This window comes from Hyperolius riggenbachi, chromosome 1 (genome assembly GCF_040937935.1).
Source record: "Hyperolius riggenbachi isolate aHypRig1 chromosome 1, aHypRig1.pri, whole genome shotgun sequence".
Taxonomy (NCBI): Eukaryota; Metazoa; Chordata; class Amphibia; order Anura; family Hyperoliidae; genus Hyperolius; species Hyperolius riggenbachi.
The window spans coordinates 145,568,449-145,594,427 of record NC_090646.1 but is presented as its reverse complement, the minus strand read 5'-3'; the positions used below and the strand labels follow the sequence as shown (position 1 = coordinate 145,594,427).

The window sequence follows — 25,979 nt, the reverse complement described above, 5'->3', positions numbered from 1 at the left end:
GCCCCCTACTAAAAAAAGCCTGTACAAGACTTAAACATGCCCACCAATGTTGTGTGCAGGAGGGGGCAGGCACTTGCAACCTAAAAAAAAATGCAAAACCCAAAACGTAAAATGCAAATATAGCCGTAAAACCTAAAATGTTTCTGCGAGAGCTCTAGGAACACTCGCGATCTTGGAACCATGAAAGGCTCGGCGGTAGATAGATGCCGGGCAGAGGCCAATTACATTAAAGGGTAATAGCAGAGGGAGAAAACAACAACAACATTTTGGGGAGAAAAACTGACTATTGAATATCAGGAGGCCATTAGTGATGACCCCACATTTACTCTCGGATAAACTTTAAGCCAAGGTCACTTGGTCTAGTATCCATAACAAAAAAAAGTGTGCGTAAACATTGATTACTTTTTCAGATAAAAAGTACATGTCCCCCTATGGAGCATAATTTCCTACCCATTTTATTTTGTCTCTGTGAAGTCCTGTTGCTCAGGTATTCCCACTTCCTGCCTGTAGACAGGCTGACAGAAAGTTGGGATATCTGTGGAATGGGACTTCAAAGAGACAAAGTCAAGATAAGTAGCTAATGATGCTTCAAAGCAGGAGAGAGAGTGTGAGTGTGTGGTCAACTTAAGACCAACTGCAACACACCCGTCAATTGTCAAACTTCACTAAACCAAGACAAGTCTTAAAAGGGTAAAAACCACCCCTGCCCTAACACATGCAACCTAGCCAATCAACAGCAATAATGCCATCCCACTTTAGGACTGAACTCTGCAGAAATAATGCTGACACAGCTTCCCGTGTGTACCTATTGCGCTACACAATCAGGGAACTCATTTTGTACTCACTCTTCCAAGGAGGTATCCCCCTTCCTACTCCCATCCTATCGCTTCTCATTGATCCCCTTACTCATAAAAGAGACTCTACACACAGAAATTCAACAATCCACGTAGTATGTTGATCAGTGGTAATCCTGTTTACTCAGCACCTAATAGAATACAGATAAAACCTAAACAATGATTTCCTACTATTCTCTGTTACTACACCACTATGGAATTATGAAAATCTTTCATGGTGTTAATCTGTCATTGGTAAGTAAGCTAAAACGGATGACTGCTAGCAGCACTGAAAGACAAAACAGTGATTAGTTCCTCACTTCCAGCAGCAGGAGCCACGTGAGACATTCTTTGTGGCAGTGACCTCTATAAATCTTTCTCAAATAGTTGTGACAGGGGGAGGGCTCTCTGTCCACTTCACTACAATCTCTGGAATCCAACCCATCATTCCTCTGCTCTACCTACAGCTCTTCCAGTATGCCTCCTCTGCTTCACAGCTTTCAAATGTGAAAGACTTCAAAACATTGCATATCTGATGCACTCCGCTTCAGTGTTTGGATTCCCAGCTTGGTTTACCTGCAAGCATTCAAAACATGAGGGAACTGTGTCAACAATGTCTCCATCCTACTGTCAGAAGCAATGTTTACTACAACAGACTTGTCTTCATTAATCAGCTTCCTCTGAAAGAAAGTCATCCTAAAACACTATGCATATCTTTGTTGGGGATAATAAATCTAAACTCATTTTCATTTAAAAAAAAAAAAAAATTAAAGCGATATATACAGTATATAAAATACTTACACTTCTTTTAAAAATCATTTGCACAGACCAGGTTTGCACAGTAAATATATTTTGTGTAATATGTAACTAAGAATACAATCATTAACTTCCGGCAGGTATGTTAGTTTCTGTTGTGAAAACACACCAGCAAAAGGACGTTATATTTTTATTTATTGGATTTATATAGTGCAAACATTACACAGCCCTGGACAATAAATAAGGTTACAATGATAATAGGGGTGACAGACACCCAGTAACTCAGGTTCACATTATTCTGTGAGCAGGATGCACGATCAGCAAGGATACACAAAGAGGGAGGGCACTGCCAATGGCTTGCAATCTAAAGGGAGGAGGTGGTGACATGATAGGAGCGGGGGGCTGCATCAAGAGGTTCTCATCAGAGAGAGTTAGGGCATCGGTGATATGGGGTAGGCCTCCTTGAAGAGGTGGGTGAGTTTTGAAGGCTTGTCTGAAGGTGTTGAAGGAGGGGACAGGCCTGATGGGCAGTAAGAGAGAGTTCCACAGGATGGTGGCGGCTCTAATGAAGTCCGGAAATCACGCATGGGAGTGAAAGATGTGTGGGGTGGTCAGGGGGAGGTCATTAGAGGAGTGGAGTGGGTGTGTATCTGCTAACCAGGTCAGAGATGTAGGCTGGGCAGGACTTGTGTGTAGTTTTGAAGGCCAGGCATAGGATCTTGAAGCCGACTGAAGCGGATCAGGAGTCAGTGGAGGGATTTGCATAGGGGAGTCGTGGAGACGGAGCGGTGGGAGAAGTAGAGGAGTCTGGCTGCTGCGTTCATGATGGATTTGGTGGGGTGATGCAGTAGTCGAGGCAGAAGATGATGAGGGCATGGACAAGGAGTTTGGCAGTGTCTGGGCTCAGGCAGGGGCTAATCTTGGGCATGTTGTATAAATGGAAATTGCAGACCCTAGTTATGGTTTGAATGTGGGGGGTGAAGGAGAGGGCTTAGTCCAGAGTGATACCCAGGCAGTTGGCCTGAGCGGTCGGGCGGATGATTGTACCGTTGACAGTGACACAAATGTCCGTAGGGGGTGAAATTGCATGGGTCGGGAAAACTAGGAGTTTACATTAGTGTAACTTGATATTTTGCGAGATACCTAAGTCTCCTTGTAGTGGTTTCCATTGCTCCATATAATGTGTAGGTTCCCTGCAATGTGACTCCTGTGCTCGACTAGTTTTCCTAGCTACACAACTACTACTACTCTGTAAAGGTACCCATACATGCATAGATTTTCCCATTCAGTTTCCTGAAGATTGAATCACTTTGACCAGATCAGATGGTAATCAATACCATTAAAATTTCCAAAATCGAGCCCAAAAAAAAAAATAAATAAATAAAAAAAAATAGAATCCCAGCCAGGTCAACATCTGCAAGGAGTTTGTATGTTCTCCCCATATCTGCTTAGGTTTCCTCCAGGCACGCCGTTTCCTCCCTCATCCCAAAAACATACAGATAAGTTAACTGGCTTCGCCCTAAATTGGTCCTAGACTATGATACATACATAGACATATGACTATGGCAGGGACTAGATTGTGAGCCCCTCTGAGGGACAGTTAGTGACAAGACAATATATACTCGGTACAGTGCTGCATAATATAATCGGCGCTATATAAATACTTTAATAGTGTTGCACTGCATCAAACACCATAGCACTGCATTTCCATCAATGTGCTGTGCGTGGTAGGAACTGGCACCTTTCACAGAGGAATCAATTGTTTTGGAACACTGGGTGGAAATGATGTGTGTATTGCCGGCTTCAGAGCATATCCAGTCCCTGAGGTTGCTCACTTGCCTCTTCATAAACTCAACAATAGTTGGGAAAGACAGGTTACTCTTTTACTGAGTGGTAATGCTGCAGGTGGGACTTCATTGGTGGTGCCTGAAGACCTTGTGGCCAGCAACTTAGGACCAAATAACACTCGTAATATTAAAGTTGTAATTGCAGCAAGCATGGTGATCATAAATGTCCATCTTTTGATTAAATCACCACTTTTATAAAAATGTGGAGAAAATGTGGAGAAAATGCCAGACTATTTGCCCTTTTATAAAATTATAACAGAATGACACCTTCATTTGTACCTTCAAAGAGGCACTGAAGTGACATAACAGAATGCAGTAAGTTATTCAGGATACCCACTTTTATAGTCATTTTCCAGATTGCAGCATCAAAAACACTTTGCTGTATAGCCCTGCCCTCCCAGAGATGTTTAGCCTAGGACAGGGGTCTCAAACCCAATTTACCTGGGGGGCCGCAGGAGGCAAAGTCAGGATGAGGCTGGGCCGCATAAGGAATTTCACAATCGCGGCGCATCGCCGCCTCTGCCCGCCCCTCTCACTCTTCCTTCACAGAGAGGGGCGGGGAGAGGCGGCGATCCGTGCGGCGATTGACGTCAGGAGGGGCAGAGCTGAAGCTGAAAGCTCTGCCCATTCCAGGAAATGCCGGCGGCTTGCCCCCAGGCGATTTGGGGGCTCTGCAGTCCTCGTTTAGCGGCGGGGATGCGGCGGATTACTTGGGAGCACTGAAGCGAACTATAAGGAAGCTTTTGCTGGCGAGGGCCACAAAATATTGTATCGAGGGACGCAAATGGCCCGCGGGCCGTGAGTTTGAAACCCCTGGCCTATGCCATATTCTCCCCCTCCGGAGCATTCTGGGAGGCCAGGAATGTTTTGTACCGGCTTTGGAACGCTCAGTAAACAAAACACTCTGCAGAGATCACGTGGCAGGACTAAATCTGTTGCTACGTGTGATAAATTTTCGAATGTTGAGGAAAGATTTTACCATGGACAGACACTACAACATACAGCAGTGTTATAGTAGTAACTAATAATGAACAATGGCATGTACCTGATATAGATTTGACGCTACATTTGATTGGGCCATTTCCAAGCTGCCAAAAATCAAGGTTAGGAGGACATTAGGAGGATATAAACTACGTTTACATAAATAGCCAGAGGCTTCCATCACTGTCACTTGTAACTCAAACATACAATATGTGAAAAAGACACTTGATGTACACTTGTCTACAGAGTATGTCCCTAAGTAAAATACAACATTTGTTTAAGACGCTAAAGGGTAATTTTTGCCTATAAGCGCAGGACGAAGAAGGCTACAAAGGCTGGAGCCTGAGCGGCCTTTTTTCTATGCGGACATGCCCGCAAGCAGGTCAGCGTGTATACCCACACTACCATAGCTGCATTAATACTACTTTTAAATGTTTTATGGACATTGTTTGTTTTAAATAAACATGGGACATCTCCCTTATACTTTTATGCTGTGTGAGGCGTTCTTTCCCTTGGAGGTGACATCAGGATTGGATTACAGGAGCCCAGCAGACATTGCCTGTGTGGCTGAGGGGTGGCCTATACTCCTAAGGCGCTGAACGGCCTATCGGGCCTCATCCTCCGGTGAGTCTTTTCATGCTATATGCACCCTGCCCACATTTGCCTGAAGCATAAGGATTTCTTGTTTATTACAGAGACTGAAGGGAGCACTCCAGCAGATTTTAAAGTGTTTGTTCAGCCTCAGTGTCTGATGTGTAATGCATTGCTTATTGTACTTTTTGGATTATAATTTAACTTGAATGGTCTGTGAGCGCTTGTACTAAATAGCAGAATATGAAATAATTTATGTATTGCACCAAGTTTAATCCTTTTCTTATAACAGTTGACAATTTTGCCTTGAATACTACCTGTCTGCTAACTGCTCTGCTTATCCTATTTTTAAGTAGTAAACCTTTAAACCGAAACTGCAGACAAGAACATATTGATTAAAATGGTTTAATAATATTGATGCAGTCACTTCCTTTTCCTGGGGCACCTGCAACATCTGAAGGATTTCCCAGCCCTTTTAATCTTTAATTTGTGTTTACTTTAGTCTCCACATTCCTTTCCAGCAAACCTCTGAAGTGCACAAACAGATACTGTTTAAAAACCCATACCCTGACGCAAGTACTAACCTCAGTACAAATTCCTAGTCACCTGTATCCTAGGTAATACCAGTAAAATGATTCTGTCTTGGCTTTAGGTACAGGGTGTAAATGTGTTCACAGCAGTACACTGTACTTATGCTGCATTCCTAAAAACGTGGATAAAGTGGAACTCCACAATTATTATTTTTATTATTATTTTTTGGGTAAAAGCCTTGCCCAAAATGGTGCGTTTGTTTTGTAACACGGCCTGCCACACAGCAATGCACCACCTATGGCAATGTTGCAGCAGGTGCGTTGTGGTACAATGTACAGTGCATACTTTTCATTGACCATCTGCTACACTGTATGCGGCACAACGCTGCCATAATGTGCTGTAATACTTTTGTGTTCCGTTGTGGAACCCAATGCAACGTCCCATTGTGTACATGGCCTTAAAATAAAAGCTAGAGTATATTTTTTTCCTGTCTTTGTTCCTGGTAAGAATTTTCTCTAACTTTTTGTTCTGATGACACACTGGGCTCTGCCAAACACATCCACTTTCCTAAAGCAAAAATAGCTACTCTCTGACCCGGCAATGTTCTTCCCAAGCCCCAACCACACCATGCTCAATGTTCACCCCTAAAACAACCCCACATTGTCATTTTTTACTATAGGTGTTTATTACTTTTAGACATCACACATTTCAAACAATATGCGACTGTATAATAATACAACAACATGGTGTCATGGTGTAATGTTAGTTAACATTAACTAAAAAAAAGTCAGCACACATGCAAAAAAATGATTCATTCTGGAATTGCTTCAGTTTGGCATATTACCATAGATACGACATATAAGCAAGCAACTGAACTGAAGCTGGTTGGCCCAGCGGGAAACAAACCATCCTAAATTTTAAAGTGTACCTGAATGGAAAAAAAAGTGGACAGTTTGGGTACTTACCTCCGTAGTGGGAAGCCTCTGGATCCTCCATGCTTCCCCATCTCCTTCTTCTCGCTGTTACAGTGCTGGGACCCCCCTGAAGCTTCTGGACAAGGGCTTGTCGCTGGAGCTCAGCCACACTGCACAGGAGCAGAAGTCTGAGCAGTAGCATGGAGCCAAACAGCTGAGGAGTGAGGAACAACACCTTGCTATTTGCGAGAGCCATCCTGTGCAGTGTGGCCGCACTAATTCTTGTACAGGAATGCAGATATGAACTTCAGGGGTCCCAGTGCTTGTACGGAGACACGGAAGGGGATGAGGGAAGCCTCTGGAGTATCTATCGAGTTACGCAATGTTTGGGCTAATAATCGCACAGATTCTATTTACATTAGTCTAAGGGCTCTTTCACACTAGACTACGCGATTTTGAGCAGACATTCCTGACCACTTCCATGTAGTATGAGGGCCAATAGATTTTGGATATTGTGAGCAGTTTTTGTAGGTAAGCTCTCATGCTACATAGAGGTGGTAAAATTGGTCAATTGGTCAATCAAAGTTGATGGTGTGTACTAAGCTGTGTAGACTTGGTGCCTCTTAACGTATTTTCATTAATACCACTGAAGCTCAGGATTCAGCTGTGATGACATTTCAACACACAAAACCAAGGATATTACTCTTAGCCAACTGGCCGAGAAGCGATCACACAAACACAAAAACGACATCGGAAAGTTAAAAATGGATACATCACAGGGAGAAACTGTCATTGCTGCTCACTTCGCCTGGAAGTCCCAACCAGGGTTCAGGGGAACTGATCCGATATTTGAGGTGAAAAATCAGTAATTGTGAAAATTTCCTTTCCAACACAATACTGAAGGGAGCCGGATACAGCAAGCTCGTATTGCGCAAACAAGGGCTCATTCACACTATGTGCTGCGTTTTGACGCAACGCACACAGTGTACGATCAACATGGCAACATGAAAGTCTATAGACTTTCATGTTACCCTTCACATTACAGCTGTGCGTTCCCATGCATTACGATGTAACGCATCTGGGAACATTTTATCGCACGACGCACACGTTTCCCGTCAGCAGCATACTGTGTATGGCTGCCGATATCTGCGCTTTAGCGCACTGCAAGGTGCATTCCGTGTGATGGCAACGCATGCACAAAATAGTGTTTGTGCATGCGTTCTGTAGTGCGAATGAGCCGTAAATCATTACATTTACCGTACTTCACTTCTTGATTCTACAGTAATTTATTGCAGGATACAAATTGTAATGCATTTACGGAATGCTATATAAAATATGAATTTGGAATTGGGCTGTGTATGTTACAGCACTGCTCTGTAGCTTTCAGCCAGTTCTGGGAAACAGCAGACATTTGTATCATTAGCAGCTGGATGCCTGGCCCAGGAATGTATTCCTCTGTACTGGATGGAAATTATCAGCTGGCATCCCATTTTTTTGTCACATCCAATTAATCCATAAATGCATGTGCAAGCTGTGGACAGAACATCTTGTGATCTTCACCACCAGCTGATTTCTCTGGAGCTGCTGGGATATGTACCAACAGCGTAACCTCCATGCACGCGAGAGTGATTGGATACACAAATACAGTAGAGTCTCTGTTATCTGGCACCAACAGGAATTGGCTGATGCGAGATAACAGTGCTTTCTGGTTGCTTGAGACTCAGTGTTAAAAATAGGCTTAGCTAATACAGCACTATACCCCACCTGTATACAGACCATGAACTCGGTATTAAGTGTTTAAATACAGTAATTGAAAGTATATTAAAGGGGAACTTCAGCCTAAACATACTGTCATTAAACTTTTGGGGACCGCGTAGGTTGAATCTACATCCAGCAGGTGGTGCTGCCACCCTGACTGGACGTCAACTCAACATCCGCGCTAACGAACAGTCCCGGAGCACCGGAGAGGGGAGATTAAGTGGTCATATGACATCTGACATCTCCCCTCAGTGATCAGCAGCCATCGCGTATGGCTGCTGATCACTACAATCGCCGGCGGATCGTAGGGATCACTTTGACAGCTGCGGCGGTAGGGTGGAAAGAAGAGGATCCACTCACCTCCCTGCCATTCCCGCAACTATCGGCGCTCCCCACCGCTCTGGCCAGCATCTCTGCTCCTTCTGACATCAGCGCCAGGTCCCGGCTTGATGACGTCATCAAGCCGCGACCCGGCACTGAGCGGCAGTAGGAGCCAAGATGCCGACCGGAGCAGAGGGGTTCGCTGCAGCTCGTCGCTGGAGCCTGGAAGGTGAGGTGAATGAAAGCAGCTGCTGAACGGGGACACCTGGCCACACAGGGGGACACAGTCCAGCAAGACCCTGCAGGTATCCGGCTGCCCTAACCCCCCAAATGCCCCCCCCCCTTTCAGAAAATAGCCTGGTCCTTAAGGGGGGGTTAGGCGGCCGGTCCCGAAAGGGTTAAGTTACATTAGTTATGTTAATGAAAATAGATAGGTAATATGATCTCTTACCCACACTGTTTTAAAAGAACAGGCAAATGTTTGTGAAGCTATGGGGGCAGCTATCTTTTTGGTTGAAAGGAGGTGACAGGGAGCTAGAGACACAGTTCCAACTGTCCTGATCACCCCTCCCAGCTGCGCGTGCTAGGCTTCAAATCTCAAATTAAAAAAAAAAAAAAAAAAAAAAATTGCACCAAAACAGGAGAACGAGAACAACATCAGAAATCCCATCATGCTTTGCACAGCATCAGGGGAAAATGACTGGGCCGTTTTCTTCTGTGCAGCTAAAAATGAGGCTTGAGTAAGAAAAACAAAGTTCTTGTCAGGCTTGTCTGGTCAAGGACTATAGGTCAGGCTGTATGCCCATATGACTGACCTACAGCCCAGCCCATAACACCTGCAAAATCTCCTACCTACCACAATACACCCTGCAGGTAGATGTAGCATACAGACTGACAGATAGTAATCCACCAACAGAACCTGTAAAACTAGAAATGCAATGGCCACAGTATTCACAAGTATATCTGGATATAGTCACCTGTGGCCTAAAAGATGATGCAGTCCAGATGAATGAACCAGGTGACTGTAGAGACAGAGTTCCAGGATGACAGAGAAGTACAGTTATACTTTATAAAGATATCGTAGTCAAGGGAAGCCAAAGTCGGTCCAGGCAGCGTTCAAACGTAATCCAGTTATTAGGCAGTAGTCGGCAACAGGGAATCAATCAGAGGTAGCGTGGTCAGGATACTAAGCAGGAGTCGGCAACAGGAATCAATCACAGGTTATCAAGGTCAGGATACAAGCAGTAATCGGCAACAGCAATCAATCAGGGAGAGAGCACATACCCAGCAACAAGCCAAAGCTATGTCTGGGGGCGCTCACCATGCTTAAATACAAGGACTAACCAATCAGAAACAAACAGAATAAAAATCAACCAATAGAAGCCCGGCGTATCAGCTGATTGGCTGACACGCAAAACACATACACACACGCGTGGTTACTGTGTACATCGGCAGAGTGCGTACTAAGAATGCGTCCTCTGCCTACCCAATGGGAGCTGAGCACCGTCCTACGCTCCAGTGACGTCAGCGGCTCGCCGAAACACGGAAATCCAAGCGGCAGCCCGGGTCTCTGCGTTCTGCCGCACAGGTATTTTACAGTTCTGATGCTGTGAAACTGTTAAAGAAACACCAAACCTTTTCAGCGCTGCTGAGTAGATTTTTAGTCTGGAGGTTCACTTTAATCTTGGGGGAGCCGTGGAACCCAGTCTAAGCACAGCAGATGCCACAAACAGCATAAGAATTTTGCATTCACCACTGTGAGACAGTAAAAATGGTCTAAGGCCTAGTGCACACCAGAGCGGTTCGGCTGCGGTTGCGATCCGCTTGCGGGTGCGGATCCACTAGGGTAATGTATTTCAATGGGCTGGTGCACACCAGAGCGGGAGGCGTTTTGCAGAAATGCATACTCCCGGGCTGCTGCAGAGTTTGGATTGCGGATGCGTTTCTGCCTCAATGTTAAGTATAGGAAAAACACAAACCGCTCTGAAAAACGGCACTTCAGAGCGGTTTGCCAGGCGTTTTTTGTTACAGTAGCTGTTCAGTAACAGCTTTACTGTAACAATACATGAAATCTACTACACCAAAAACGCTTCCCAAAACCGCAAAATGCTAGCTGAAACGCTGCAGAAAAAGAAGAAAAAGTGTTTCAAAATCTGCTAGCATTTTGCGGATCTGCTAGCGTTTTTTGGTGTGCACAAGGCCTCAATGCTCAAACTGCTGTAGTAAGATACCACCAAGGAGTCAACCAGTCCACACCCGCATGCACCAGAGGTGCAAGGGAAGCACAGCAACAAAAAAAGGATGACTGGGTCTCCACCTGGATTTTTGCAACTGTAGCAATAATTTATTAAACAATCGTAGCAAGCAGTTTTTTGCTACTATGGTTTAATAAATTATCGCTACAACTGCACTAATCCAGGTGGAGACCTTTTTTGTTGAGTACTGCCAGTGACTTATGCTGGATGGTTGAGACTGCTGGGAAGCCAAGCTCCAGATAACCGGGACTCTAATGTACAACCTATTTGCAGCCCAACATACACCATGTCACACTAACTTACTTTCCAACCACACTGCATTTAATGCAGTTTTCTCTAAGTCAACCACTTTATAATTTCATCACCACTGAGAATAGATATATTCTAATCCCCCTACCCTCCAACTAATATGCAATACTGCCACCTGACCCTCATACACCACGTTAAGTGGATCCGAGATAAACTTTTAGGCTGCTTACACACTAAGACGTTACAGGCGCACGTTAGCGCAGCCTGTAACGCTCCCCCAACGCACAGCAATGTAACACAAGTGGGCTGTTCACATAGCCCACGTTGCGTTACATGTAACGCTGCACGTTCTGCCGAAAGTGCAGCTTACCATAGCGTTACAGCGGCTTAAGCTGCGTTAGACTGTTTGCACATGCTCAGTCATGTTGGGGAGGAGTGGAGAGCGGCCAGGCACATGGCTAATAAATATTCACTGCACGTTGTGACGTGCAGTGTTTACTTCCTGGTGCGGCCGCTCTGTGCGGCGATTGGCCGGCGGGACCACGTGATGCCGCATGCGTCCAAGAGTACGCATCACGGCATCACGGACGCAAGAGTGAGCTGCACAACACGGCTCACTCTGACGTCCACATCGAAGAGCACCAGGCCTTGCGTTAGGTGCACGTTATGCGACCTTAACGTAGCACCTAACGCAACGTCTTGGTGTGCAAGTAGCCTTAGGCTTCTTGCACACCAAGACGTTGTGTTAGGTGGCACGTTAAGGTCGCATAACGTGCACCTAACACAACGTATGGTGCTGCAAAAGCCGACGGTAGAGTGAGCCGCGTTAGGCTGCTCGATGCCCATAATATCTCCCAGAGTGGCGCTGATTGGCCAGCGGGACCACGTGATGCGGAGCGAGACACTCCGCATCACGTGGTCCCGCCGGCCAATCAGCGCCCGCCAGTGCAGTGAATATTAAGTAGCCATGTGCGCGGCTACTGTAGCTGGCTCTCCCCGCCTCCTCCGCCCCCCACTGCGCATGTGCAAACAGTCTAACGCGGCTATAGCCGCTCCAACGCCGTAGCATGCTGCACTTTGCACAGGACGTGCAGCGTTACATGTAACGCAACGTGGGCTGTGTGAACAGCCCACTTGTGTTACATTGCTGTGCGTTGGGGGAGCGTTACAGGCGCACTAACGTGCGCCTGTAACGTCTTGGTGTGCAAGCAGCCTTAGGGTAGGTGCACACAACAGAAAATGAAAGGTTGCGTTTTAGGTCATTTTTTTTTTTTTAAGTTGGGTGCGTTTATAGTGCCTTTGCATTAGCATTTTTTTTTACCGCAGATGCGTTTTTCAAGCATTTTGCATGCGTTTTAATGCGTTCATGGTTCGCATATAAAAAACGCATATGCATTTTGTATACGTTTTTCTTTTGTGTTTTATGCAAATCACTAGAAAGACAACAGGAAGCAGCAATACATCAGAAAACAATTTTATTTTATCAAAAACGCATAGAAAAATGCATGGAAAATGCAGGGAAAATGCATACCATTGCGTTTCTATTGACTTTCATTATGTGCATTTTTGAAGACTATGCAACAAAACCAGCGTTTTTGAAAATGCAGGCAGTGAAAACACATATGCGTTTTTACCTGCGGCCCATAGACTTCCATTAGCGGCAAAAACGCAGAGTTTTCCGCAACTTTTGCGTTTCTGCCAAGTGTACACCTAGCCTTACACATTTCATAATTGTGCCCCTTACATATATTTTATAGGGCATTCCTCAAGCCAAATACTTTAGTTTGATTGTTTTAATGCCCGTATTCCCGTTAAACAAGCCACACTCAAAGCTCCTCCAGCGCCTAGGCATTCTGAGTGCCATGTAGCCAGTGCTCATGGGAGCTCAGCCTGGGAAGGCTTTTCCCAAATGGGGAGGAGGCGTTACCACCCGGGAGATGCTGAGATTTCAGAGGCAAGGGGGCGGAGAGGGGAGTGGCATTTTTCGCAGGCTGAGGGGTGGAGATACAGAGAAGGTTAGCTGTGTAATGATGACAAGCAGAATATGGCTGCTCTCATTTGATCACAGGAAGAAATAATCATATACTGTTAAAGCTTTTTGCAGCTAGATTTACTGTGTAAACCATCTAAAAACTTTAGAAAAGATAAGATATTATAGACAAGTTACTTGCTATAGTTTTTCATCTCGGATCCACTTTAATCCTTTTGTCTACCTACCTGCTATCCACCTAATGTCCTCATTTGCTTAAAGTCCACCCACAACTTCATCAAAATGTACCAATGCACCAACCTAACCCAATCACCTTGTTTCTTCTCCCCCAAATAATCAAAGTGGCTTACCACCCATCTGACATCAAAACCATGATCAAATCCTAATTTTCCAAATGCCCATGGCCAACCCTGCTAACCAATTACAGTCATTTTACTCAGATATATTTCCACTCATTTGTTTAGCTTTAAAATCCACGTGACTACAAACCAGCCAGTCAAAAGGCAGCAAGAAGAACAAGATATTTTTTTTTTTAATACACTCAACTAAATAGGCTCCTGTATAAACTGAGCTCAGCAGTGGGGGATGGATAAAGTGTAGATAACTATGTTCATAAGATACCTATAGCTCAATACTTATAAAAAATATGAAATCAGTTTAAAGTGGCCTAGACAATACAATAGTCTAGTCTTACTCTCTGCTACATCCCCATTAACAGCCATCAGCAGCTCTGATACAGAAGATGCTACCAGACAGTCTCTCCGGGAATCACCTACATTAGATTAGTACAATGCTAATGGGGAAAGGTCAAATACAGCATTTCATTATTGCCAGGTAGAGGTCACTGGCTGGTTTCATTTTGTGCTGAGCTCACTTGGTTTATAAGCCCTGATGAAAAATGCATGATGTAAGCTTAAAATGTAGAATCATCATGCTGCCTGTGTGTAACTGGACATATTGGATGTTGCTTAGCACAGCTTACTTTACACACTGGCACAGGGCAGCAAGGTCAGTGATACAATCAATAACACTGTAGTAACATTACATTCCTGACCGAGACCTCTTATTACATCCATGGAGCCTTCATCAAAATCTATAGTAATGATGAAGCTGTTAAACAAGTTGGCACAGTACACTCTCCATATATGCAAGCAGATAGTTTCAGATTTACAGGCAATGTTAGAAGTACTTAATAGCTTAAGTATATGGAATGTGATTTGTACATTTCCCCATGTATCACTGGAGGCGCCTATATAATAATAATTAAAAAAAAAACACACATTTGAAATAGACGGTAAGTGTTGGCCTACCTTTAGAGAGTTGACTCACTTGCATACCAAAATAAAACTTTATTTAGCATCAAGGGCTACACATTTCTCGGCTTAAGGCCGCTTCATCAGGTCAGTAAAGTGCCAGAAAGGCATATTGGTTAAGCTTTGAGCATCTCCTAGAAGATCTGATGATGATGCAGGATTGAACTGGAGGTATGATGGCACAGGAAGTACATTAAAGCTGGTAAATAGGGACCACAGACTATCCAATATGTAAATTCAGTTTGATCTGCTCTCATCTGGCTATTCAACAATGCCTTTACTTTTGATCCTGGCGTTCCACTCTGTGCGAGTGACGTTCTACTATTCATGGGTTACCTGGCTGTATGGGGGAATCTAGAACTGGGAATCACTTTTTGATTTGGATAAAATACACTGCATATCCACTTGTCCCCAGGTGGAATACAACACTGAAGACAAAGCAGGATCTGCCCACAGGATCAGGAGTCTGTAGATGAGGAAGGTGTTAGCAGGTTTTCCACATTACTTTAAAAATAGCCCAGAGTAACCTGGTTAGGTCCATAGACACACCAGATGAAACTCATCCGAGGCAGCTGATAATGACTGCTTCTAACGAGAAACCAGCATTTGTACAACAGCCCCCAATGCTGCCCCCCCCCCCCCCCCCTTCGCTAGGCTAAGGGATCCATCCAGGCGGATGACTTTGGCCGAGTGACCGGAGAGAGCACTGTTCTCCCCACTTACCCCACAGCATCACTCTGCCCCCCCCCCTTCCCCCAATCATAGTGCAAAACCAGTCATTCGCTTACAAGCGAGCAACGTGTCTACAGAGCCTCATCCCTACAATGTCACCCGAGGAAGCCGGTCCCAATCCTCGTTACACTATGCTGATTGAGAAAGTGTACAGGACTTTAGTCTGGTAAAGCCCCTGCTGTGTAGGGATGGTCAATGAAATGCAAATAACTGAGATATAATGCAAATTTGTGTGCCAATTTTATACAGATTGAAAATGGGCCAACCAGATGTTACAGTGGCTGCATTTGATTGGTCCATTTTCAGGCTTCACAAATCTGCATAAAATTAGCACAGAGATCCCCATGAACGTGGATGTATTGACCATCCCTGCTGTTGTGTGTGGTAGAGATAGTGAGCAGAAACTGAAAGAAAGGAGAGGAAGAGGGGATAGCCAGATGATTGCATTATCCTCTCTTCTGCAGAAGCCCCACTTTCATCTCACAAAAGAGATTTTTATAGTAAAGAGTAATGTAGCATAAAACATATTTTTCAAGCAGTCAGCCTATAAAAGAGATGATAAGCAATTGTTACACACACTTACTTTGACATTTAATGTGTAACTGAATTACTGAAATCGTACACTACAACTATCAACGTGGCAAGGGTGAAATTCAATAACCTGTTATTACCTGAAATTCTTTTTATTAGATCCTACAATTGTTAGCCTCCCAGTGCTGTACAAACGTGCCTCTGCTCTCTGACTCCCATCTCTGCATGTGCAGCTTCTGAGTGGACTTCTTATACTGGTTTAAAGAGTAACTCCACTTATACCAGGGATGTCCAAACTTTGTAGACAATGGGAGGTCAAAGTAGTGAAATTAAATAAATAGGTTTGCGGATTACCCCTGGGCACACTATACCAGTTAATGAACGAGATAGGGACTGCTCTGAAGCTGAATTTCACCCCTGTGCCTCCAGTGTCTTCTATGCCTCCTGTTTTCCTGTGATTCCAGTGTTCCACTACGCTCCCTTCCGTGCCACCAGTGCCCTCTTGTGCCTCCCTCTGTCCTTCTCCTACAGTGGGTTGCAAAAGTATTCGGCCCCATTGAAGTTTTCCACATTTTGTCACTTTACTGCCACAAACATGCATCAATTTTATTGGAATTCCACGTGAAAGACCAATACAAAGTGGTGTAAACGTTAGAAGTGGATCGAGAAAATCATACATCATTCCAAACATTTTTTTACAAATAAATAACTTCATGGCGTGCGTAATTATTCGGCCCCCTGAGCCAATACTTTGTAGAACCACCTTTTGCTGCAATTACAGCTGCCAGTCTTTTAGGGTATGTCTCTACCAGCTTTGCACATCTAGAGACTGAAATCCTTGCCCATTCTTCTTTGCAAAACAGCTCCAGCTCAGTCAAGTTTAGATGGAAAGCGTTTGTGAACAGCAGTTTTCAGATCTTGCTACAGATTCTCGATTGGATTTAGATCTGGACTTTGACTGGGCCATTCTAACACATAGATATGTTTTGTTTTAAACCATTCCATTGTTGCCCTGGCTTTAGGTTTAGGGTCATTGTCCTGCTGGAAGGTGAACCTCCGCCTCAGTCTCAAGTCTTTTGCAGTCTCCAAGAGGTTTTCTTCCAAGTTTGCCCTGTACCTGGCTCCATCCACTCTTCCCATCAACTCTGACCAGCTTCCCTGTCCCTGCTGAAGAGATGCACCCCCCGAGTATGATGCTGCCACCACCATATTTAAAAGTGGGGATGGTGTGTTCAGAGTGATGTGCAGTGTTAGTTTTCTGCCACACAGGCCCATATGCAATTCACTTTTCCTCCTTAGTTTTCTCCAAGTTGATATTTTTAAACTTGCCAATAAAATGCCTTTTAAGCCACCAGAAAGGAAGAAAATACTCAAAACAATTTTGATAGTACTTTTCAACTACTTTTTGGTACTTTTTTTTAGTTGAAAAGTGCTGGGAACTTATTTATTTTAAATGGAAAATGAAAAATTATCTCCTAGGAGTAAACTCAGGTGAAAAAGTGAATTGCATATGGGCCACAGAGTTTTTCATTTTGGCCAAAAAGTTCCATTTTCGTTTCATCTGACCAGAGCACCTTCTTCCACATGGTTGCTGTGTCCCCCACATGGCTTGTGGCAAACTGCAAACAGGACTTCTTATGCTTTCTGTTAACAATGCCTTTCTTCTTGCCACTCTTCCATAAAGGCCAACTTTGTACAGTGCATGACTAATAGTTGTCCTATGGACAGAGTCTCCCACCTGAGCTGTAGATCTCTGCAGCTCGTCCAGAGTCACCATGAGCCTCTTGACTGCATTTATGATCAGCGCTCTCCTTGTTTGGCCTGTGAGTTTAGGTGGATGACCTTGTCTTGGTAGGTGTACAGTTGTGGCATACTCCCATTTCTGAATGATCGCTTGAACAGTGCTCCGTGGGATGCTCAAGGCTTTGGAAAACTTTTTGTAGCCTAAGCCTGCTTTAAATTTTTCAATAACTTGATCCCTGACCTGTCTTGTGTGTTCTTTGGACTTCACGGTGTTGTTGCTCCCAATATTCTCTTAGACAACCTCTGAGGCCCTCACAGAGCAGCTGTATTTGTACTGACATTAGATTACACACAGGTGCACTCTATTTAGTCATTAGCACTCAACAGGCAACTGACTGCAATAAAAAGATGAAACAGCGCTCACAACCTATCTGGCAGCCGTGTTAAGTGCTATCAATGTCCCACACTGCACTTTATGACCACAGAAATCTGCTCAGACACTCTGCAACTTAATAGTCCACAGTCTATAATAGAGAACTCTCCAAAGTTCGTTAATGGAAGTGCAGCAAGACACACTAGGTTACACTAGTTAAATCAGTGGCAGCAATATAGTCCGCGCTCTTCCTTCAGTATGGCAATCAATTATGTCAATAAACTCCCTTAGGGTACAGACTCACCAGATCCTAAGGTCTAACGACCAGCTCTCGCATCCGGGGTGTAGGCCCCACCGTCGCCTCTCGGGCACTGTGTCGGTGGTTCAAGTGGATCCTTTTCCGGCCTGTAATCACTCCTAGAGGGATGCCCAGCTTCCTGATGTGGTTAAGCTTGTGGATAAAAAACGACAGAGGACCAGCCTCTAATGGTGCATTACTTCTTTTAATAAAATAGGCATAAAATGTCCATAAAAACAATATGGCGGTAGTATGGCGGGCAATGTACACAGTTGGGGTAAGAGGAGTTAGCTCCCAGGTGACCCGCTCGCTCCCCGCTCTGGTATTACCACGCTCTTTCGCAGTTAAAAAAAAAATCGCGCTCTCTCCAGCTACGCCACTAGTACAGACCGACCGGGCTCACGCTGTTGCGCACATCCGAGTTGACATCACAAGGAGGCTCCTCCCTACGCGTTTTGCTGCGTACAGCTCATCGGGGGCTACTCCCAGTGACGTCCTTCATGCCCTATAAGGCCCAAAGCCCTCCCCTCGGTCCTCCCGGAGGTAACTCCTCCCTTACAGTCAAATCCACGCGACTACAATGTCGCCATAGCAACCTTCCTCAGCGTTCCCCCTACTGGTGAGGGTCACGATTACACTCTGTGACGTCCTCTCACACAATACGTGGAAGCTGATAGTATGCATTCACTTTAATAAACCACTGAACAGGAAGTCTTGATATCAATAAAAGATTGCAACATAATTTTAAAGTGACATGTGCATTATTATCATGGATATATTTCATTAGAGATATAAGATCATTATCATTTCAACAATGGCAACTGACTGCACTCAGATCAAAGGGGGCCGAATAATTATGCACACCCCACTTTGCAGTTATTTATTTGTAAAAAAAAATGTTTGGAATCATGTATGATTTTCGTTCCACTTCTCATGTGTACACCACTTTGTGTTGGTCTTTCATGTGGAAGTCCAATAAAATTGATTCATGTTTGTGGCAGTAATATGACAAAATGTGGAAAACTTCAAGGGGGCCGAATACTTTTGCAACACACTGTATCCCCTCTCCTGCCTTTCAGTGTCCCCTCCATGCCTCTCCCTCCTGTGCTTCTGTGCCATGCTTGAGTTTAAAAGGACTCCAAGCACCTCTCATGGGCATGCCTTTAAGGCTCCAACCAGTACTGCAAAGTACTTAAAGGACTCACGAGGTGACATGTGACAGTATGAGATAGACATGGGTATGTACAGTGCCAGGCACACAAATAACTAGGCTGTGTTCCTTTTTTTCTTTCTCTGCCTGAAAAAGTTAAAAATCAGGTATGTAAGTGTCAGTTCCTGTCCGGGTCGGACTCTAGTGTAACCCTCACTGATGAGGAATTGCAGCCATAAAACACTTTTGTGGCAGTAAATGGCTTCTAAGAGCAGGAAAGAGTTAAAAAAAGGTCAATAGTTCATATATTTTAGCACTGTCATACTTCAATTCATGTTTCATTGAGAAAAGGCCATGAAACAGTAAAATCTTAAAAAGTTGATTGAAATATAAAATAAAACTGTGGGATAACTTTAACAGTCATTTTTAGAAGGAGGAGGACAGATACAATTGTTTATCTCAGGTTTTTTTTCCGCCTTGGATGTCCTTTAAAGATGCACACATTTCTGTAGCTTGTGCTCTCCTCTTTCATTTGATGCCTCAATCACCGTTCTACACCAAATAATTTTTGTTTGATTTCAATTTAAAAATTGCGGCTGCCATCTTGGCTGTGTTAGAACTTCCGGGTCACCCCTGTCTTTTCTGTTAGTGAATTGCATCACTGAATGAAGCAGGAAGAGGAAGTGACACGCATGACCATTGCAAGAGTCTCCTCCAGAGGGGTCATAGCACTCCAGAGGGGTCAGAGCCCATGAGAGGTGCTCGGAGTCCCTTTAAAAAGAGGAGCGTGACCCAGATGTTCATTCAGGGACCAGAGGGTTGGGAGTCATGCTCAGCAAACGGGGTGCCTAAGGACAATATGGGAAGCCTCTATAGGGCCCAGGGGCTTCCCTACATACTCTAAGTATGTGTTTTTGTACCAGAGGATCGCCTTGAGTGCACTTTAAATATTGACCCAAGCATTGTGTTTCTATGGCTTTCCTCTGGGCACTCCCTCTTCCACCCAGGCCCCAAAAACATTCAGGTAGGCCAATTGGCTCCCCTCGGATCAGGCACTATTATACCAGGGACATTAAACTCTGGCCATGGTGGGGACACTAGATTAGGAGTCCCTCTGAGAGAAAGTGACATGAATTATTCAATGTACTCTCTGCAGCGCTACAGAAAATGTCAGTGTTATAGAAGTGCATAATAACAACAACAGTGTAAATGTGAATATACAAAAACAAATCTTTGTTCTCTCCATTTGGATCAGAGGAAACCCTGTACAATACTGCCAGTCCATGCTAAATGTAGTAACAACAGGATGCCTATTCCCTTCTACAAACATAACAAGCAGTTGTGTGGTCCGTGTATGTCCCTTATCAGCACAGCCTCTTCTGGACATCTTGGCAACCTTGCATTTCCATTGTAAATGAACTGTCTCTCGGACACCACGCTTGTCATTTTGGCCGGACCTTCATGAAAATGCCAAGGCCCTGAAGTCATGAATACGAGCAAAGCTTAATGTTTCTCCAAGAGAGGGCTTTATTCCCCTCTTTGGCAGCCTGGCAATGCTTAGGCAGACTGTCAATACTTTGGTTTTGTCAAGCACATCTTACTATGGAAATTTATTTCAAGTGGTTTCTTGGAGTTGGAAGAGTTGCCAGAATGTACAACGTCTGTTCCTCGTCTCGGGCAATAGCAGCAGATATGGATTTCTTCTAACAAAACAAACAAGAGGGCCAATGAAGCTGGAAATTATCTGTCATTTATTTCATTTTGCTTCCCTCCTGTGAATACTGTATTATAGCTACTTCTGATGCAGCTTCCACTGCTAAATTCTATAATCCTGGCATGAAAATGAACTCACATTTCTCTGCATAATAGCATGCTGTGTAAATTTTATCTGCCGCTTATGGAGCTCATGGAAATGATGTGTGCTGCTAGCATTAACAATCAGAGCACTCGGAAACATACAGACAAATGCTTATCTTATAATGCATGCCTGTTCTGAAGGATAACTGTCATTATGACTATTCAGAATCAACCCCTCAATTAATAGTAGAATTATAATTAACAGATCTCTCCTCGGAAGAGCAAAATTATCAAAGAACTCCAAGACTAATACGGTAAGTGTTTTTTTCTTTACCAGCAGTCTGTGTATACACACACACCTGCGTTACAGCATTACTGCCATATATGTGACTCCTATACCTGAGATCTGTCATCTGCACTTTGGTCTCAATTCACTAAGATTATCTCCTGTCTTTAATAACTCTTCTAGAGTTGTTACCATGGTGATAAGGCATGTAGTATTCAGGAAACATTTTACCTCAGGCAAACCTAAAGTTAACTCTGCTGTCTTTAAGTTAACTCTCCAATCCTTAAAATAACTCCAGAGTTAAAGACAGGCTGTTTATTAACTGCATGTGAAAATAACTACAGAGGAGGTAAATTAACTACAGAGGAGGTAACTTAAGGAATGAAGAGATAAGATAACTCTCTCACTGTGTGGAGGTAAGTTTTCTCTTGCCTTATTATCTCCAGCATGATCTTAGTGAATTGAGGCCATTAGGTCTGATCACTCATTATTAGTCCATCAACTTCTACTACTGACCCCCCCCCCCACTGTCTTCTCTGATCTTGTGTGCAGATAACAGATTGTCTGTCAAGGAATTAGATAGTATCCCATCACTGTTTGTGCTGTATATACCGACATATAAAAAAACTGATTTCTTTGGGGCAGTACAATTTTTATTTGGGGGAATGCTGACATTTATATTTAAAAGTAAATTTATTCTCTGAATCAATGTGTAAGTTGCCATTTAAAAGAAGTACCATTTTTTTTCTTTTACTGTGATTTACTAGAGCAGTGTATAAAGAGGAACTTAAAGAGAACGTGAATTGAAAATAAAAAGTCAAAATAACCACACAGGTCATACTTACGTCCTGTGTAGTCTACTCCTCAATCTCTTTCTCCTCTCCTGTGTCCTGTTTGTCCACTGTGATCAATGGAATTCTCCGTCCTTCATTTTAAAAATGGCCATTACCTCATAACAGCTTCCTGGTCAGCACACTGTTAAACTGTAATATCACCCACTTAAGCCAGGGGGAAACATGGACATTACCTTGCACATTCAGTTGTAACTGACAGCAGCTGATAGATAACTGACAGCAACTGGTAGCACGGTGGCGTAGTGGTTAGCTCTCTCGCCTTGCACCGCTGGGTCCCCAGTTCGAATCCCAGCCAGGTCAACATCTGCAAGGAGTTTGTATGTTCTCCCTGTGTCTGCGTGGGTTTCCTCTGGGCACTCCGGTTTCCTCCCACATCCCAAAAACATACAAATAAGTTAATTGACTACCCCCTAAAAATTGGCCCTAGACTACGATACATAAACTTTACAATACATACAAAGACATATGACTATGGCCTGGATTAGATTGTGAGCTCCTCTGAGGGACAGTTAGTGACTAGACTATATGTGTATACTTTGTACAGTGCTGCGGAAGAGGTCGGCCCTATATAAATACTAAATAATAATAATAACTGGTATATTTCAGCTCTGACAAAATAATCAGAACTGGAAGGGATCACTGTAAGAAGAAAATGGTGAGCCTCTGAGAGGAACTGACGGTGAGGTTAGTATGTAATATTCATTTGCAGTTACGTCATGTTGATTTTACATAATTTTACTCGCTTCAGGTTCCCTTTAAGCGAAAGGGGGGGGGGGGGAATAACTCAATACATTGCAAAGAGAGAAGTTAAAAAATAGAAGAGAGATCAAGGTCCTGGCATCACACCATGGAAGGGGTTTCACCACAATATCAGCCATACAGACCCTTCAGATAATCTGATTAAGAAAAAGGTAAAGATTCCTCCTGGGAAATCAGCTACTGCTTGGGATAAAGTTCAGTCCTGGGTTACAGCTCCTCTTTAACACTAATAATAGGAAATGTAAAAATATTTTGTAATAAATAAATATTTGAAATATTACATATAAACATTAATTTTTGTGAACTTCCACCGTGACCTTCACCAGTACAAGAAAGCATCCTTTACAGCTGCAGTGAATAAGCTTCTGAAGGTGAAAAGGGCACAGGCGGCCTCCTGAATAGCGGGCACCCATTGTGATTGTATACATCAAAAGGTATATACTGTATAGACATTAACTTTTCATGGCTAAAATGACCATTCATGATCATTTTAGCTGTCAGACTGACATCTGCACTGACCGTTTCAGTTTTCTATTCTTGATTAAATGCAAGTGACAGTCAATCGCTCAGATCAGATGCTACTGGTCAACTGGCTGTAGGCCTGGGACCCACTAGCAGTGCTTTTCTAAGCATTTGTGATTTGAAAAGCTCCTGCTAATGTAATGTTATGTGTGATCCCACTTGAGGGATGTGAGTTTCTAAAAAAAAAAAAAAAAAAAAAAAAAAAAAAGGACCAATTGCATTAGTAAACGGTTTACAATTCACAAATGCTTACAAAAGCGCTGCTAGTGGGTTCCGGGCCTTACCATGGGCTGCTGTAGGGAGCCTCTCCGCTCACGCCCCTTTCCACAGGGCCCCACAATAACACAGCGGAGCTGAACTTGCACGAAACGTCACCCTTGAGACCCTGCACAGCATTTCACAAAAAAGTGTTGTGACAATACTGAAACTATGACACTTTGATACAATGTAAAGTCAGTGTACAGCTTTTATAAAATGGTGTAAATTAGGTGTCCCATCAAAATAACTCAACAGGCAGCCATTAATGTATGTGAAGAGTAAGTCGCTGTTTTTCTATTTGTTTGAAATCATATTTCCCTTTTATGTAAATGTCATACTTAAAAAAGAGAGAAGCGGCCAAAAAGTAGAGATAAGGGTCGCAAATAAACAAATGTTTCAGAAGTCCCCCCCCCCCCCATCTGCATAATATACATACTGTAGTTTCTCCACTATCAAAGTGACAAAAAAAGATTTCTTCACTCTCTGGTGAACTGGCATGCTCACATTTTTATAATGGTGGTGATAAAGAGAGAAGTGTGAGTGGTAAACATACAAAAAGAAGAGTGATAGTTGGGCCTCATCTGCACATTTTTAAGCGTGCAAACAAAAATCGTGGGGTTTTTTTTGCAAAAAAAAAAAAAAAAAAACGGCCTCTTGATGCTGATCTTCTCTAGGCCTGTCTTGTACTACACTAATAAAGGCTGCTAGTGAAACAACAGGTGGTTTGGTAAATGCAAGTCACATTTTTCACTGTGATATTTACTAGTTCCCTGATTAAAATGTACTCTGGAAAAAATATATATCTTTATTTTATAGGTATACCTAATAAATAACCAAACAAAAATACCTCATTATGCATATTAATACACACATATAGTAAGGGCGGCAATGCTTCACTGTGAGTGTTTATGAGAAATTGAGCTGTGCATATATGCATGGTCATGTGAATCCACATACGATACTGAGCATACAGTATCTGAGAAGGTTGCAGCCTAATGTAATGGTAGTCTGCAATACAGTAAGTGGACAGGAGTGTCTGGCCTGACGAGGTTCTTTTAGGGCTTGTTCACACTATGAGCGTTTGCAGTTTTTTTTTTGTAAGCGCTGGCACTTTTAAGGGGCCCGTTCAGATCACAAATGCGGATGGCCATGCGTGCGGAACGCGTGCGGAACGCGTGCGGACCGCAACGCGTACGAACGCACGCCATCCGTGTTTGTGTGTGTTGCGTGGCTGATCCCATCACTGAAAAGTGAATGGGACAGCCACGCGTTTTGACAAAATCTGCATGCAGCATGCGTTCCCGGACCGCACAGGTCCGGAACGCATGCAGTGTGAACATCAGACAGTGCTCTCCATGCACTGTCTGATGTCGTGCGTGTCGGCCTCCTGCACGCGTTTCCAAAACGCGGCTGGAAACGCGTGCAGTCTGAATGGGCCCTAGACATTGCCTTAAAAGCGATTGTGCAATGACTCCCTATGAGTGTTCACATGTGCACGTTTCGATTTTACTAAATTCGCAAACACGCGACATGTAACATTTTCTGAGCGTTGAAAGAATTGAAAAGCGCCCGAAAAAGCGCTTCGTATATCGATTTGTGGCTGAAAGGTGTAATGGTTAAGGGCTCTGCCTCTGACACAGGAGATCCGGGTTCGAATCTCGGCTCTGCCTGTTCAGTAAGCCAGCACCTATTCAGTAGGAGACCTTAGGCAAGTCTCCCTAACACTGCTACTGCCTATAGAGCGTGCCCTAGTGGCTGCAGCTCTGGAGCTTTGAGTCCGCCAGGAGAAAAGCGCGATATAAATGTTATCTGTCTTGTCTTGATTTCCCGAGCGCTTCTATGAATAAATATATTGTATTTATTCATTTCCGGGTTATAGAGATTACTTCCTGACTGACGTCAGGAAGTGAAAAAACAAACCACTCTGCAAAAATGCTTAAAAGAGCGCTTTCTAAGCGCAAAGTGCGCTTTAAAAACTCTCAAATCGCTCTGCACTTGCGATAGCGCTGGCGATTTATAATGTGAACAAGGCCTGCTTACAGAGATTTATTACATTTTCACACAACCAAATCCAAGTTCGTAGACAGAGAACAGAGAAATAGAGTGTCTATATAAGACTGGGAATACAGCTGTACCTGGATGGGAGATATGAAAATATCATACATATAAAAAAAAAAAAGAAACAATGCTTTTGGAAAATGAGATACCGTAAATAAATGTTAATGTTTCAGTAAGTGAAAACCGTAAATCAAATTAAAACAAAAAAAGAATGCTGAAATACCACCCTAAGAAGTAAAACACATGCAGAAAATGACAGCAGTTTAATAAATTCATAAC

At 43.6% G+C, this 25,979-nt stretch overlaps 1 protein-coding gene across 14 annotated transcripts in view; it reads right to left on the bottom strand.

The window, feature by feature from the left end:
* SORBS2 (sorbin and SH3 domain containing 2) overlaps positions 1-25,979 on the bottom strand; it is a 403,972-nt gene that overhangs the window by 334,680 nt on the left and 43,313 nt on the right. Inside the window, exon 1 of one of the 14 annotated variants that reach the window (XM_068278674.1) lies at positions 18,023-18,085. The exons of the other annotated variants lie outside the window; for them this stretch is intronic. The gene's annotated coding sequence lies outside the window, so the exon portion shown is untranslated. Of the gene's footprint in view, positions 1-18,022; positions 18,086-25,979 lie in introns of those variants that run through there. 14 annotated transcript variants of the gene reach the window in all.